Raw genomic sequence first — 13,853 nt, forward strand, 5'->3', positions numbered from 1 at the left:
ATTGGAGAAATAAAAACAGGCATTGCAAAGGTGGACATGACATTTAAAAATACCTAGGGAGTATAAGATACAAGTATAGCCATTAAAATCTTTGACATTTACAAGCTATTTTATGGTGTTATTGAGCTTTATTCTGGAATGATATTTGGATGTTAGTTTCTCAGAACTAGATTTACCATACAGACAAGCTGAAAATAAATTTGGCAGTTTCTAAGCTGAAACTTTTGTTCCTAAGCTGTTATATGCAATACAAGCATTACCCATGTTTACTAAATATGAATCTTTGTTAGTGCACGTTCAGACGTGGCAGAATTTTTCAGCTTCAAATGTTGGTGCAGATTTGGGGCAATTACGCAACGAATCTCCAGCAACATTTGCATATTTGACAGGTAATTCAGACGTTGCAGATATCACAGCGGAATTGCCATAGATTTCAGTTTTTGCATTGCAAAGGCTGAAATACGCGGGAGGGGGGGTTAGAATCAGTTCACACATTGCGTAAATACTGCGTATACCTGTATTATAATACCTGTATTAGGCCTTATTCACACGAGCATATTTCACGTCCATGTTACGTGCGTTAAAACAACGGACGTCACACGGACCTATGCAATTCAATGGGGCCATTCAGACATTCAGTGTTTTTCATGCAGCGTGTGTCCGCTGTGTGAAGCCCACTGCATGTCCCATCCGTTTTTTGCACATCACGCACCGATTGAAGTCAATGGGTGTGGAAAAGGATGGACAGCACATGGACGAACATCCATATGCCATGCGTTATTCATGTAACAGTTGCTATAGAAACGCGTGATATACGGATGACATACGCGTGTAAAAAAATGCAGACACGCACTGTACACTGATGTCACACGGAACTGACACGCAAGAAAAACGCTGAGTTTTTTATGCGCGTAAAACTGACACTTTTGTGGGAATCAGGCCTTATGCTGCGGAAAATCTGCAGCATAATACAGTAGCAGCAAAGTGGATGAGATAAAACAAATCTCATCCACACTCTGCGTAAATACTGAACGGAAAAAAAGCTCAGAAATTGACCTGCCGTGTGGAATTTTATTCCGCAGCATGACAATTGTATTTGCGTAAACGCTGCTTATTTGTTGGGGGTTTTCCTCATTACATTCAATGGAGAGGTATAATCCACAACAAATAGCAGCAGGGACATAGCTAAAGGCTCATGGGCCCTGGTGCAAGAATTCAGGTTGGGCCCCCCTACTTCCTCCCCAACAACATCAGACCCCTGCCCGTGCCTATGCCCAGCCGCCTTGCCCAACAGTCCCCATGGATGCCCCCACAGTATAATGCCCCCATAGCTGCCTCCATGGTATAATGCCCCCAATAGCATTCCTCACACAGTATAATGCTCCCATAGTATAATGCTCCCCATAGCTGCCCCCTCACAGTATAATGCCCCCATAGTATAATGTCCCCCCATACAGTATTAGGCCTCCCAAACAGTATAAGGCCCCCCCTTAGCTGCCCCATACTGGAAGCTGCTCTCATAGCTGCCACAATATCAGTCCCCTCCCATACCCAGTATAATGCCCCCATATGTGCCTAATAAAAAATAATAACATACTTACTTACCTATCCCCGTTCCCACGATGGGTGAAGGATCCTTCTCCTCCAGTCTGTGCTATGAGTGACTCGGCGCAGACAGGCGCGATGACTGTTTGTACAGCCCAACCCACAGATGCTCGATCGGATTGAGATCTGGGGAATTGGAGGCCAGGAAGGTTTACCAGCAGAACATTGCCCAGAGCATCACACTACCTCCACCGGCTTGTCTTCTTCCCATAGTGCACTCTGGTGCCATCTCTTGCCCAGGTAGTCAACCCACACAAACCTGACCATTTACATGATGTAAAAGAAAACGTGATTCATCAGACCAGTTCACCCTCTTCCATTACCCCCATGGTCCAGCTCTGATGCTCACATGTCCATTGTAGCCACTTTTGGTGGACAGTGTTCAGCATGGGCACTCTGAGCGGTCTGCAGCTACGCAGCCCCTAACACAGCAAGCAGTGATGCATTGTGTGTTCTGACATATTTCTATCATAGCCAGCAGTAACTTTAAGGGTATGTTCACACACAAACTCAAAAACGTCTCAAAATACGGAGCTGTTTTCAAGGGAAAACAGCTCCTGATTTTCAGACGTTTTTTAAGCCGCTCGCGATATTCGCTGTTTTTCGCTGGATTTTTTACAGCCGTTTTTGGAGCTGTTTTCTATAGTCAATGAAAAACAGCTCCAAAAACGTCCCAAGAAGTGTCCTGCACTTCTTTTTTGTGGCCGTTTTTTTACGCGGCTGTTTTTCAAATCAAGGGGCTGATGTTTGTAGGTGCTCTGCTTCCGATTTTTCGAACGTTTTTCGGCCGTTTACGGCCCGAAAAACGGCAGAAAATAGGCCGTGTGAACATACCCTAACTGCAATTTGTACTACAGTAGTTTTTTTGTGAGATCAAACCAAACTGGCTAGCCTTTGATCTTCACGCGCATCAATAAGACTTTGGTGACCATGACCCTGTCGCTGGTTCACTGGTTGTCCATCCTTGGACCATTTTTGCTAGGTATTAACCAATGCATATCAGGAACACCCCCAAAAGACCTGACTTTTGGAAATGCTCTGATCCAGTCATCTAGCCATCTTTTGTTGGCCCATATTTCCACTTCCAACACATCAACTTCAAGAACTGACTGTTCACTTGCTGCCTAATATATCCCACTGCTTGACACATGCCATTGTAACAAGATAATCAGTTATACAGACTGTTTTCCTGGAGTCATTGATCATATGACAGTATGCAACAAGGGGAAATATTATTACACCATTATTTACCACCTCTTGCACCATTACATTGCCATTGATTTGTATTATTTAACTAGATACAGCCGAAGTTGTGTGATAAATGATGTCAAAATACTGTAGATACTGTGGGCGTATCGTTCATCTGTTGAGACTTCAGACATTGGAGTAGACTAAAAAAATGATATCCATGCTCCACTGTGTATGTATGTAGTAAAGAATATATTCACATAGACAGAAAATTATTTTTGATTATTTATTGTTTATTATGTGCAAAGACTCAATATTTTATTTGCACATAAGCCTATACAGAAAATGTACTTCCTATTTTGCTCTTACGAAGTTAACCCTTTTTATATGATCTATTAAGGCATTTGGATGTCACAAAGAAGATGTGGTCACTCAGGACTCTCCTTCAGTAGCCAGAGCAGAGATCCATTAGCAATGAGTTTCTCTGGTGGAGCAGTCTCCTTCATGTTTTACATGGTCGGTACTTATTTGACATTAGTGCCGCTACAGGGGAAATGTGTGGCCAGTTGCAACTTTTCTTCAGCAGTGGAACCACATTGGAGAAAAGCTTGAGCTGTCACTGACAGAAATTAATGTTCTTTAAATCACTGTGTCATGGACCGTCCAATTAGGCACTAAGCATACAGTAATTTATCAGTTTTGCATGAGATGTATTCCTTTAATTTGGACCCTTCTTGTTGCTCTCATGTTATGCAGACATAGGGATACATAAAATAGCTCTATAGTGTGAGGATCATGTAGTAAAGCACTCAGGTTTCAGTGCTTCCTTTAGAATGACCTGAAGGATGGGTAAGGGATATAACAGGGGGTTGCAAAACAGCCACTCTGCCTTTGCCATGATATTTAAAAAAAGACTTAGTCACCAAACAAAAATTTCAAACCCAGTTGAAAGCCTCGTTACACTTCTGGCATGGGGTAGTGGGAGCACCTAACTGAATTAGCAATTACTCAATATTTACAGAATGCCAGAGTGATTATAAACCTTATTATATTAAAGGGGTTGTCCAAGTTGGGGGTCTGTTTTTTTATACTCGTGACCTATCCACAGGACAGATTATTAGTATATAATCGGTGGGGGTCTGACACCTTGACCCCGTACCAATCAACTGTTCCAGCTGCCTCCAGGTACCCGAAGCAATGCAGGGCTTGGTTCTGGAAGCAGATGACTTCGACCACTGTATAGCATCAGTGCTGGGTTACTGCAGTGCTGTTCTTATATACTTGAATAGGAGCAGAGCTGCACTACTGCAGCACGGAAGCTATACAGTGTTTGGAGCCATCTGCTTCCGGCACCGACCCTGGATAGCTTCCAGCAGCCGGAGGCAGACAGAACAGCTGATCCATGTGGAGTTCGGGTGTCAGACCCCCACCAATCATATACTAATGACCTATCCTGTGGATAGGTCATCAGTATAAAAATAGCCCCCAGCCTGGACAACCCCTTTAAGTATAACTGATCATTAGCAAACAAGCATAGTCAGAAGTGTGTTTAAAATACATAATAAAAATGTATCTTCCATGAAATAAAGAATAGTGAATGACAAGAACATAACATTGGATAAATAAATAAAGAACGAACTAAAACATGAAAATCTATTAAAACCTGTATAATTCTTCTTCCATGGGGATATGTAAATAATGAGACGTATCAGCATTTCAGTGATTGTGTAAGGAAACAACATTATGCCACAGGGGTTCCAATTATATTCGAAAAGTGACATATTTTACCTAAGATTTTAAATATTATTAAATACTTTTCAGTGTGAAAGAAATAATAAAAAATATAATATAATTGTGATGTGTATATTTTCATTAGGGCTGTTATTGAAGAACAATATACATAGGACACAAAACTAAATAAGGAACATATCAAATTAAACAACTTTATTTTGTTTGGCAGAATCTTGGGTCAGCATCAGTTTTAGTACTATGCTTGTCATAAGAAACATTGGCAGTGGATTGAAAAAGACCAAAATCAATGAATCCATAAGGTTCAACCTTTCATAATTTCTGATTGATCTAGAGAAGGGCAAATACCGCCCTTACCTGAAATAACCAGTGGTGTTTAAACTATGTCTCTAGAGCTGCCAAGCATGTTTTGCCACAAAGATGAAGTTACTTGCCCTATCCATGTATCTAAATACGACGGCCAAGACAAGGTGGTTTGTTGGTATTCTCTACGTCACCCAGCAACCGAAGCAGATGCCTTGCCCCCAGCTATACCCCTGCATAACTTCACATTTGTGAAAGTATAGGAACACCTTCTTATTTTGATATTTAATCTCTCTTCCTTGAGTTGCAAAGAGCAACCCCATGTTTTAATATACAGAACATGAATCCTCCACCACCATAGAGTCAAGTGTGTGGGATATGACAGCGACAATTTTCTGTGGGTGGCACCACTGTAAAATTACTAATTTTATGGCACCCATTGAAATCAATAGGTATTCACTAATTTTACTGGACAATGACAATCCTTCAGCTAAGACTGACACAGCTGTCAGCTCTAGATAATAGATGGGGGTATGGGTGATGGATGCTTCTACCTTTCTGAACGTAAGATGTCCGAGTATGTAATTTAACAAGGGGTTGTCTGAACCAGACAACCCTTCATCTTTTTGCCTGATGCACAATAGTTTTCTTTGAAGATATGGAAAAGTAGTAGGTTATACTTACATGGAAGCCTTTGTATTCCCTGCAAGAACTATTAAAAGGATTTCTGTATAAAATGTAACGGTTAAACTATATACTATTAATAAATACTAGCAATGGTTATCTGAAGTAGAGTATACAGTATATCCAGGGCCAATTCTAGCTTTTCTGCTGCCTGAGGCGAAAATTGAAATGTCGCCCACAGATCTTTGATTGACATCCCCCTGGCTGTTTTACATCACTAGCAGCCTCCTCCAAATCTTGTGGATGCGCTATTGCCTTGTACTCTCCTGGCATGCGTGGTGCAGCAAATAAGCCGGGCAGAGTATACCTCCATGCACGGTGCTTGCCCAAGTAGTACAAGGCAATGGTGCCTCCGAGAAAGTTGGAGGTGGCTGCTAGTGATGTATAAAAGCCAGGAGGATGTCAATCAAACATGGAAAGGTGGGTTTGGAGGCAGGACTATGTGACTCTTTAGGACAGCGGCACCGCCCCATGACCCTTTAATAAGTAATTAGCATATAGTGTGCGCTGTTTTAAAAGTTGATTTTATAGATTTTGCTGCATCTGAAAAACACATATAAGGGAATGTATGGAAATATTATCAGGTCATGTATTACTGCATGGTGGCTGTTCAAGGGGTTAGAACTACCTGACAGATTCCCATTAAATATACAATGAATTGAGAACAATTCCATGTGTCTTGCAATTTTGTTATTATAAATATATCCTATATAACTACAGATCCAGAACCAAGATCTGACATATATACAGTAACAGGACAAAGCTCTTACATATATACAGTATCAGAACCAAGCTCAATACATATATACAGCACCAGAACCAAACTTGGTATATAAATACAACATCATGACCAAGCTCTGTACATAAGTACAGCTCCAGAACCAAGCTCGTACATACATACACAGCACCAGAACCATGCTCAGTACATAAATACAACACCAGAAACAAGCTCTGGACATAAGTACAGCTCCAGAACCAAACTCGATATGTATATACAGTACTAAAAGCCATGCTCAGTACATAACCACAAAACTAGAAACAAGCTCAGTACATATATACATTACCAGAACCATGCTCAGCACATATATACAGTACTAGATCCAAGCTCAGTACATATATACAGCACCAGAAGCAAGCTCAGCATATAAATACAGTACTAGAACCAAGCTCAGTACATAAATATAGCACCAGTACAAATACAACTCAATTTAGTGCAACCCCTGCCGTATGCTGTTGGTTTGTACGGCGTAAAACTACAGCTCCCAGCATGGCCCGAACAATGGTAAGGATATGCTGGGAGTTGTAGTTTCATACAAAAAAAATCATACCACCCAACATCTCGCTGCAAATCATACAGTGAACATTTACATTGAGTCATTTACAAGTGATGTCTTCTCTGATTCTAGTTGTTCTCTTTCTCTTTTTTTCTCCATCTAGTCCAGACCTCTATGATGACTTCTCAAGGCTATAGCCCATTTCTGCAGTTTGCCACTTTGCAAACATTTCTGCACCTATAAACGAAGATAAAATTCTCATGGTACCACACACACTACGCCCTCTAATTATAATAGCACCATACACTGTGTTCCATATACACACACACACAGTGCCCCCTGTAGATAGTGCCCCCCATAGAGGCCCCTTTAGATAGTTCCCTACGTAGATCCCCCTGTAGATAGTGACCCCCATAGAGCCCCCTGTAGAGGGTGCCCTACATAGATCCCCTGTACATAGTGGCCCCGATAGATCCCCCTATAGATAGTAGCCCCTGTAGATAGTGCCACATATACAGCCCCCTGTAGATAGTGCCTCACATAGTGCCCCACATATAGCCCCCTGTACATAATGCCCACATATAGCCCCCCTGTAGATAGTGCCCTACATATAGCCCCCCTGTAGATAGTTCCTCACATATGGCCCTCCTGTAAATAGTGCCCCACATATAGCCCCCCGTAAAAAGTGCCAGATATATAGCCCTCTTTGTAGATAGTGCCCCACATAATGCCCCCATAGATAGTGCCCCAGATACAGCCCCCTGTTAATAGTGCCCCACATATAGTCCCCCTCTAGATAGGGCCCCACATATAGCCCCCCTGTAGATAGTGCCCCATAAACCCCCCTTGTAGATAGTGGCCCCTGTAGATAGAGCCCCCCTTGTAGATAATGCCACTCACACATTTAAGAGGGGAAAAAACTTTACATACCCACCTGATCTCGTTCCCACGCCGTCCTCTTGCAATGCAGGTCTGCTGTATACTGAGCATGTCTGCTAGGGCTGAAAGACGCAAGCAGCGTGATGATGTAATTGTGCCGCTTGCGTTGTTAAAAGGCGCTGAATGACAGGGACATGCCCTGCCATTCAGTGCTAATGCATGTAATTATGTCTGCGTCTTATAGACGCAGGTACAATTATAGTGCAGGACGGGGTGGCGGCGGCTGGTTTCAGTAGTGCCGCCATCCCCTGAGGCAAGATTCTCATCTCGCCTCATGGACGGTGCGGCCCTGAGTATATAATTGGAAATAGCCATTAGTATTACACTTTATTGGGCATATGGCGGCTTGAGTGTAGGTTTTCTTTGGTGAACAAAATATTAGGGCATTACATACAATTATTTTCTCTTGCTGATGGCGCTAACATTTTCTGCAGTGCTGGACAATGATTGTCATCACTTCCTTTCCCCATTAGGGCTTACAATCTAATTTCTTATCTTAAACACACACACTAGGGCTGATGAACCAGTAAAGCAAACTCATATAAACAATGAGAGAACATGTATACTCCATTCAGATGTTGTTCATGGTTGGATTTAACCCAAGGACCCGAACACGACAATTAAAAATTTCAAACCACTAAGCCCACATGCTGATCTCCTAAAGATGAAAACAATCTCTTAATATACTCATATCATTATTGATATCCTTGCAAGGTGAGAACTATGGTAAAATAGGAGGGCACTTGATTCTATTCACAGAGTACAGACTTTTGCCAGCAGCAGCCTTTAGGCTGCTGAAAGATTCACTGGACAACAGTGGTGGAAAATATTACTACAGGTTCATCAGAAATGGATCTATACTTTATATTAAATAAAATAATAACAAAAAATAAAATAAAATGTAAGAATATTTTAGGAAAAATATGGGGAGTAACATTGCACTGAGCATTAAGGGGGTTGCATCATTTAGAAAAACAATTATCAAATTACCTATTAGGAAATTCTGAGGTAAATAGAGAGGCATCCTCGTTTGGGACCGTTATTTTTTTAACCAGAGCACAGAGAAGACTGGTCACAGAATACACTCTACTCATAGTTATGAGTCCGGTATATTCATGAGGAGAGCCCACCCCCCTGCCCTCCTGACAGTTATTGACATCTGACTGTATAGTATGTGCATACAGAGCATCCTGTCATTAACCGCCGAAAGGGGCGGTGGTAGGCAAGGAGATGCGGAGGGAAGAAAGGTGAAGTGGAGAGAGTGCTCTTCTCCTAAATACACTGGACTCATAACTTTGAGTCCAGTGTATTCTTTGAGCGCTCCTATTAGCCAAACAGCACAATACTTTTTGTGCCATTTTGGCTTATAGAAGAACAAACCTGTCCCTGTAATATGCTGCCCGTACCTAGGGCTACAAACTGAGGTGACAGATCCACTTTAATCTCCCCTGTGATAGTGGTGCAGGGAAAGTGAAAACTTGCTGCGGAGTTTCCCCACAAATTACCGCTGATCACTGAGTATCCTGATGGTTGTGTGCCCTTCTAAAAAATACATTACATTTTTTTTTATTTTCCTAATAAGACAACCCCTTTAAATATGCAACGTCTCCTTTAACGATTCCATCTTGCTATCTACTTTCATATTGATACAGGATAGGGGAAATATGTGTAGTCTTTTAGTCTTCTTTTATATATATATATATATATATATATATATATATATATATATATATATATATATATATATATTTATTTATTTATTTATTTATTTATTTATTTATTTTTCACTCTGCGTAGCCCAGGCTGAACTTATACTGATTGTATGATTATAAGTATGTGGAGTATATGCACTTAACATCTCTTCCCATTTCTCTGTGACTTTCAATCAATGGCAAGGAGAGCACTTACTGTAACAGTAAAATAAGCATTATAGGACATTAGAATGACCGGAACCCAATAGTCACCAATTCAGGGGCCAGTAAATCACATATATACCAAATTTCAAACTATTATAATTGTTCCTTTGTACTTAAAAAGATCTAAAAGTTCTCCTATTGGCAGCCACTGACCCTGTCCTGCCAGGTGCGAAATAATAGACCTACATAAAGTACCTTTTCCATAACCATCTATCAATGCCATTCACCATTTAACTAATGAACTAATTACCCAGTAACAGGACAACTTTACTTTCCCATAGAGATACAAGTAGCATCTATTGTTTACATCAATACAATCCTTCTAATAGCCCTCTGGACACAGAAGAGTTAATTGCTACCTTTTATTAAATGTCTACATGCTGCAGGGGGGCTAAACTGTGCAACACAAGCTTGTAGAATGCATTTTTCAATATCAGGTTTTTCTTGTCTAAAAAGCAATGTTCACACTAGAGCTACAATACGTGTATATTATATACCACAATTTATTACTTAATTCAAATGGCCATATTTTAAGGACCTTCCTCCAAGAAGCCTTTAGAATCCTTAAAATTATTTCATATTAATAATAATACGTATTAATACAGATGTAGACACATTTTCCAGTTAGTCTCATGTAGACATAGTTAATTAATAATGCCTTTTAGAAGAGTTGTCAAGGCATTATGTCATGTTATACACAACAGAATACTATATATATACTGCATGGTTATAACAGTCTAAGCATCATCATATTAAATTATATTCTTTCATAATGATGACGCTGTAACTAATACTTTGAAAGCTTATCTACCAAGAAAGCTGTTACATGTATTAACAATTAGTTTAAATAAGCAAGACATGTTAAGATCTGGTCATGGTCTAAGAGCTATTTACTAGAGTAGGCTCCATCTATATCTGCCTGGGGTATTCATTATTAGAAAACATACATATTATCTTACCTTCAAGCCATAAGACTCAGCAGAAATGATGCATCACAAGGTAGTGACTGCTAGATCCACATTACTTTCTGGTTCTTGTAGTTCTAGGGAGTCTCCATAATCAATGTGATCAAGCCCACGCAGAAGAAGCGTCCATGTAAAAGGTATGGGTGGAGGACCATCAAGTCACTACTGGTAGCTACAAGTTATCAGGATACAGGCTATTAATAAAACTGAAGGCAGCTTGAAACCATCAGACTCTGTCTTTAGAAATGATTCCCCAGCATGATTTTGAACTTGGACATCAAGAGCTAACACTTACATGCAACGGAATGACATTCCTCCAAGACTGCTAGTGCTTCCTCTAACATATATAAATAAGGAAACTTTAACAAGCATCCAAGATTTTATTGCAGAACCTAGGATATATGTTTCAGCTCTGAAAACTTTGCCAGCCTATATATCCCAAGTCAATAGTACCCAATAATCAACCAGGGGTCTTAATCTTGGATATCCAACTGTATTGAAGAGATCAATCTATTCTCAAGGGTTTCTTAAGGATAAATGTTCTTGTCGTAGATGCAGGGTAATATTTTCCGGAGACGTTGTTAAGGAAGCTCGGTGATCAGATGGGAATAAATACTTCTGTGACTGGATGAGATAGGATTGCTCAAGCTACAAGCGAGGAAACAGACATTCAGCACTGAGATCTGGACAGCTCCTCTGAGCTCTCAGTTCAGTGACTGGATGAGGTGGGATTTCTTATGCTACAAGCACAGAAATGGACATTGAGCATTAAGGTCTGGACAGCTTCTTTGAGCTTCCAGGTGTGGAGGAGGATCCAGCTCCCACTCCAGATACCCCACTTATCTCATTCATGTCCTTCTCTAGTCCCTCCTTTTACATCATACCTGCATTTTAACTGTCCACCCTTTTCTAAGCACATTACCCCACTTACCATTTAGTTCAGTCTGAATGTTCTTCTTGCAATAATAGATTTGCTTTGATTAGAAAAAGCAACCCATGACTTAATATAATGAATCCATGTAATTGTTCCAATCCTCTCTTCTAGGAGCACTCCTCCCCTCGCAGCATATTCTCCCCCTTCCCTTTGCAAACTGTCTTTGCCTATCATTTTCCATGCATTTACATTATATCAATGCTCCTGTATGTTTCTTTCAGTTGATATATTTGCACTTTTGTTGTTAATTTTGATTGTTTCCAAACGATAAATGCATTTTATGAGTATGATTTGCAGAAAGTGTATATTGCAAATGTAATAGTCTTAATGTAACCTTAACAGTATATTGCTGCTGCCTCTGCTGCTGCTGTTCTTCATGAGGAGCAGATCACAGGTTATGAAGCCAATGCACTCTCTCAGCCTTCATTAGCTGTAGCGTATAGCCCCGTGGATAGAATCAGTGAGGGGGATGTGGAATTGTATATACAATCACAAGAACAGACCAGATTACTCTTGAGGCTAAACAGAGAAAACTGGTTAAAATCAAGACAGGAGCAGCCCAATGCAAAACCCAACAGAGAATGACTGCCTGCTCAGGAGAAATGAGATGTGGTGAGTTACCTATGTATTTGTTTGTTATTTTTAATAGAGGAAAGTCATGTAGCTGACACAATATTGTGTATTCCTTTTTTTGTTTTGAGTTTAGTAGCAATAGTTTTATATTGCTGTCTATATGAGTGTTGTAATATCTCCATAAGGTGCAGAGGGTACATTGTGGTTAATCTGTCATAGCATTAAATCATTTGTAGATAGAAGAATGCATTTAGCATAATAATGCTGTGAAAGTAACATGTGACCACTGTGAGCGGACAATAGCTGTTTTACATTACCCTAAAAAATAGCAGGCAATGTTTACATCAACACAAGGTCTTTCTGAACCTAGACTTGTAGTGAAGGCCACTTTTTTAACATTATGTTGTTTTTAAATCCAAAATTCTGTGCTGATTCATTTATTGATATATCATTATAGTGATTTTGGTTCCATATATCGGATACAGAGCTCTAAATCCTCTGCATAGACATTGAGATAAGTGATACTATTCTCGCTACCTGCAGCTGCCACTAGGGGGAAGGTGGCGCGGTGGAGCTTAAATGCTGTGTAATTATTGAGTTCTATGTGTAAAAAGTATGCAGTAAGCAGTAAGCTCTTCAGCTCCACCTTGTGGTTGCTACAGGCAAACACAATGTTAACATTTACGTCTATATCTATGCAGAGGATTTGCAGATGGAGCTTCGACCAGTATAATAATATATCAAGAATTTAGCATCCGGACATGCACGGTTACGTTTGAGAGACAGAAATGGGATGGCATTCGCTTCCTGTTTGATCCCACACACACCGGGAATCTGAGATACTTTATTGGTATATTGCAATCATCTGACATTTAGTGAGTTGCTATTTTTAAAATTAACCAGGACACCAATATAGTACACCTTGGTGCTTATACACTAGCCAAAAGTATGTGGACACTTGACTGTCACACCTATATGAGCTTGTTAGACCTCCCATTCCACAATCATATACATTAGTATGAAATTGAGTCCTCTTTTGCGGCTGTGACAGCCTCCACTCTTGAAGCCTTACCACAATATTTTTGAGTGGGCCTATGCAAATATGTCCACGTTCAGCATAAAGACCATCAGGCACTTATGCTGGACGTGAAGTTATGGCTCACAATTAACGTTCCAATTTATCCTAACAGTGTTTAAAATGGTTAAGATCAGGGCTCTGTGCAGGCCCTTCGAGCTCCTCCACACAAAACTTAGAAAACCATGTTTTTATTGACCTCACTTTGTGCACAGGGGAACAGTAATGCTGGAACAGGAAGGGGTCTGACCCAAACTGTTCTCACAAAGTTGGAATAATACAATTTGCATGCTGTAGCTCATGAATGTTCATTTAAGCTCAATTGATCAGAATTCAGCTTAAATCAGCATTTACGATCGCTGTGGAGAAGAGAGAGAGACAGGATGGAGATTGAGCCATCGGTGCACTACACTGACGCATTTCACTGTGAATGGGACAGAGCAGCTTGCATTGTACTGTGTAAACACATGCAGGCTACATAATAATAAAAAAAATAAAAAAAAACCTATTAGAAAAATGTTTACATTTTCTTAACACAAAAGATGTATATTGCAATAATGAAAAAAAAAAGAAGTAAAAGCAGAAAGGAGCCACGGCACTCACCATTCAGTAGAATTTTCATTTATTGCGGTAAAACAGATAAAAGCA

The 13,853-nt window shown here is 40.3% G+C and overlaps 1 protein-coding gene across 3 annotated transcripts in view; it reads right to left on the bottom strand.

The window, feature by feature from the left end:
• Positions 1-11,736, bottom strand: part of DRD2 (dopamine receptor D2) — a 192,973-nt gene extending 181,237 nt beyond the window's left edge. The window contains exons 1-2 of one of the 3 annotated variants that reach the window (XM_075839735.1): positions 11,555-11,736; positions 10,618-10,795 (exon numbers count right to left, since the gene is read on the bottom strand). The gene's annotated coding sequence lies outside the window, so the exon portion shown is untranslated. Of the gene's footprint in view, positions 1-10,617; positions 11,481-11,554 lie in introns of those variants that run through there. The other 2 variants (XM_075839736.1, XM_075839737.1) reach the window with 2 other exon arrangements.
• Between the last annotated feature and the right edge of the window lie 2,117 nt (positions 11,737-13,853).

This window comes from Rhinoderma darwinii, chromosome 10 (assembly GCF_050947455.1).
Source record: "Rhinoderma darwinii isolate aRhiDar2 chromosome 10, aRhiDar2.hap1, whole genome shotgun sequence".
Taxonomy (NCBI): Eukaryota; Metazoa; Chordata; class Amphibia; order Anura; family Rhinodermatidae; genus Rhinoderma; species Rhinoderma darwinii.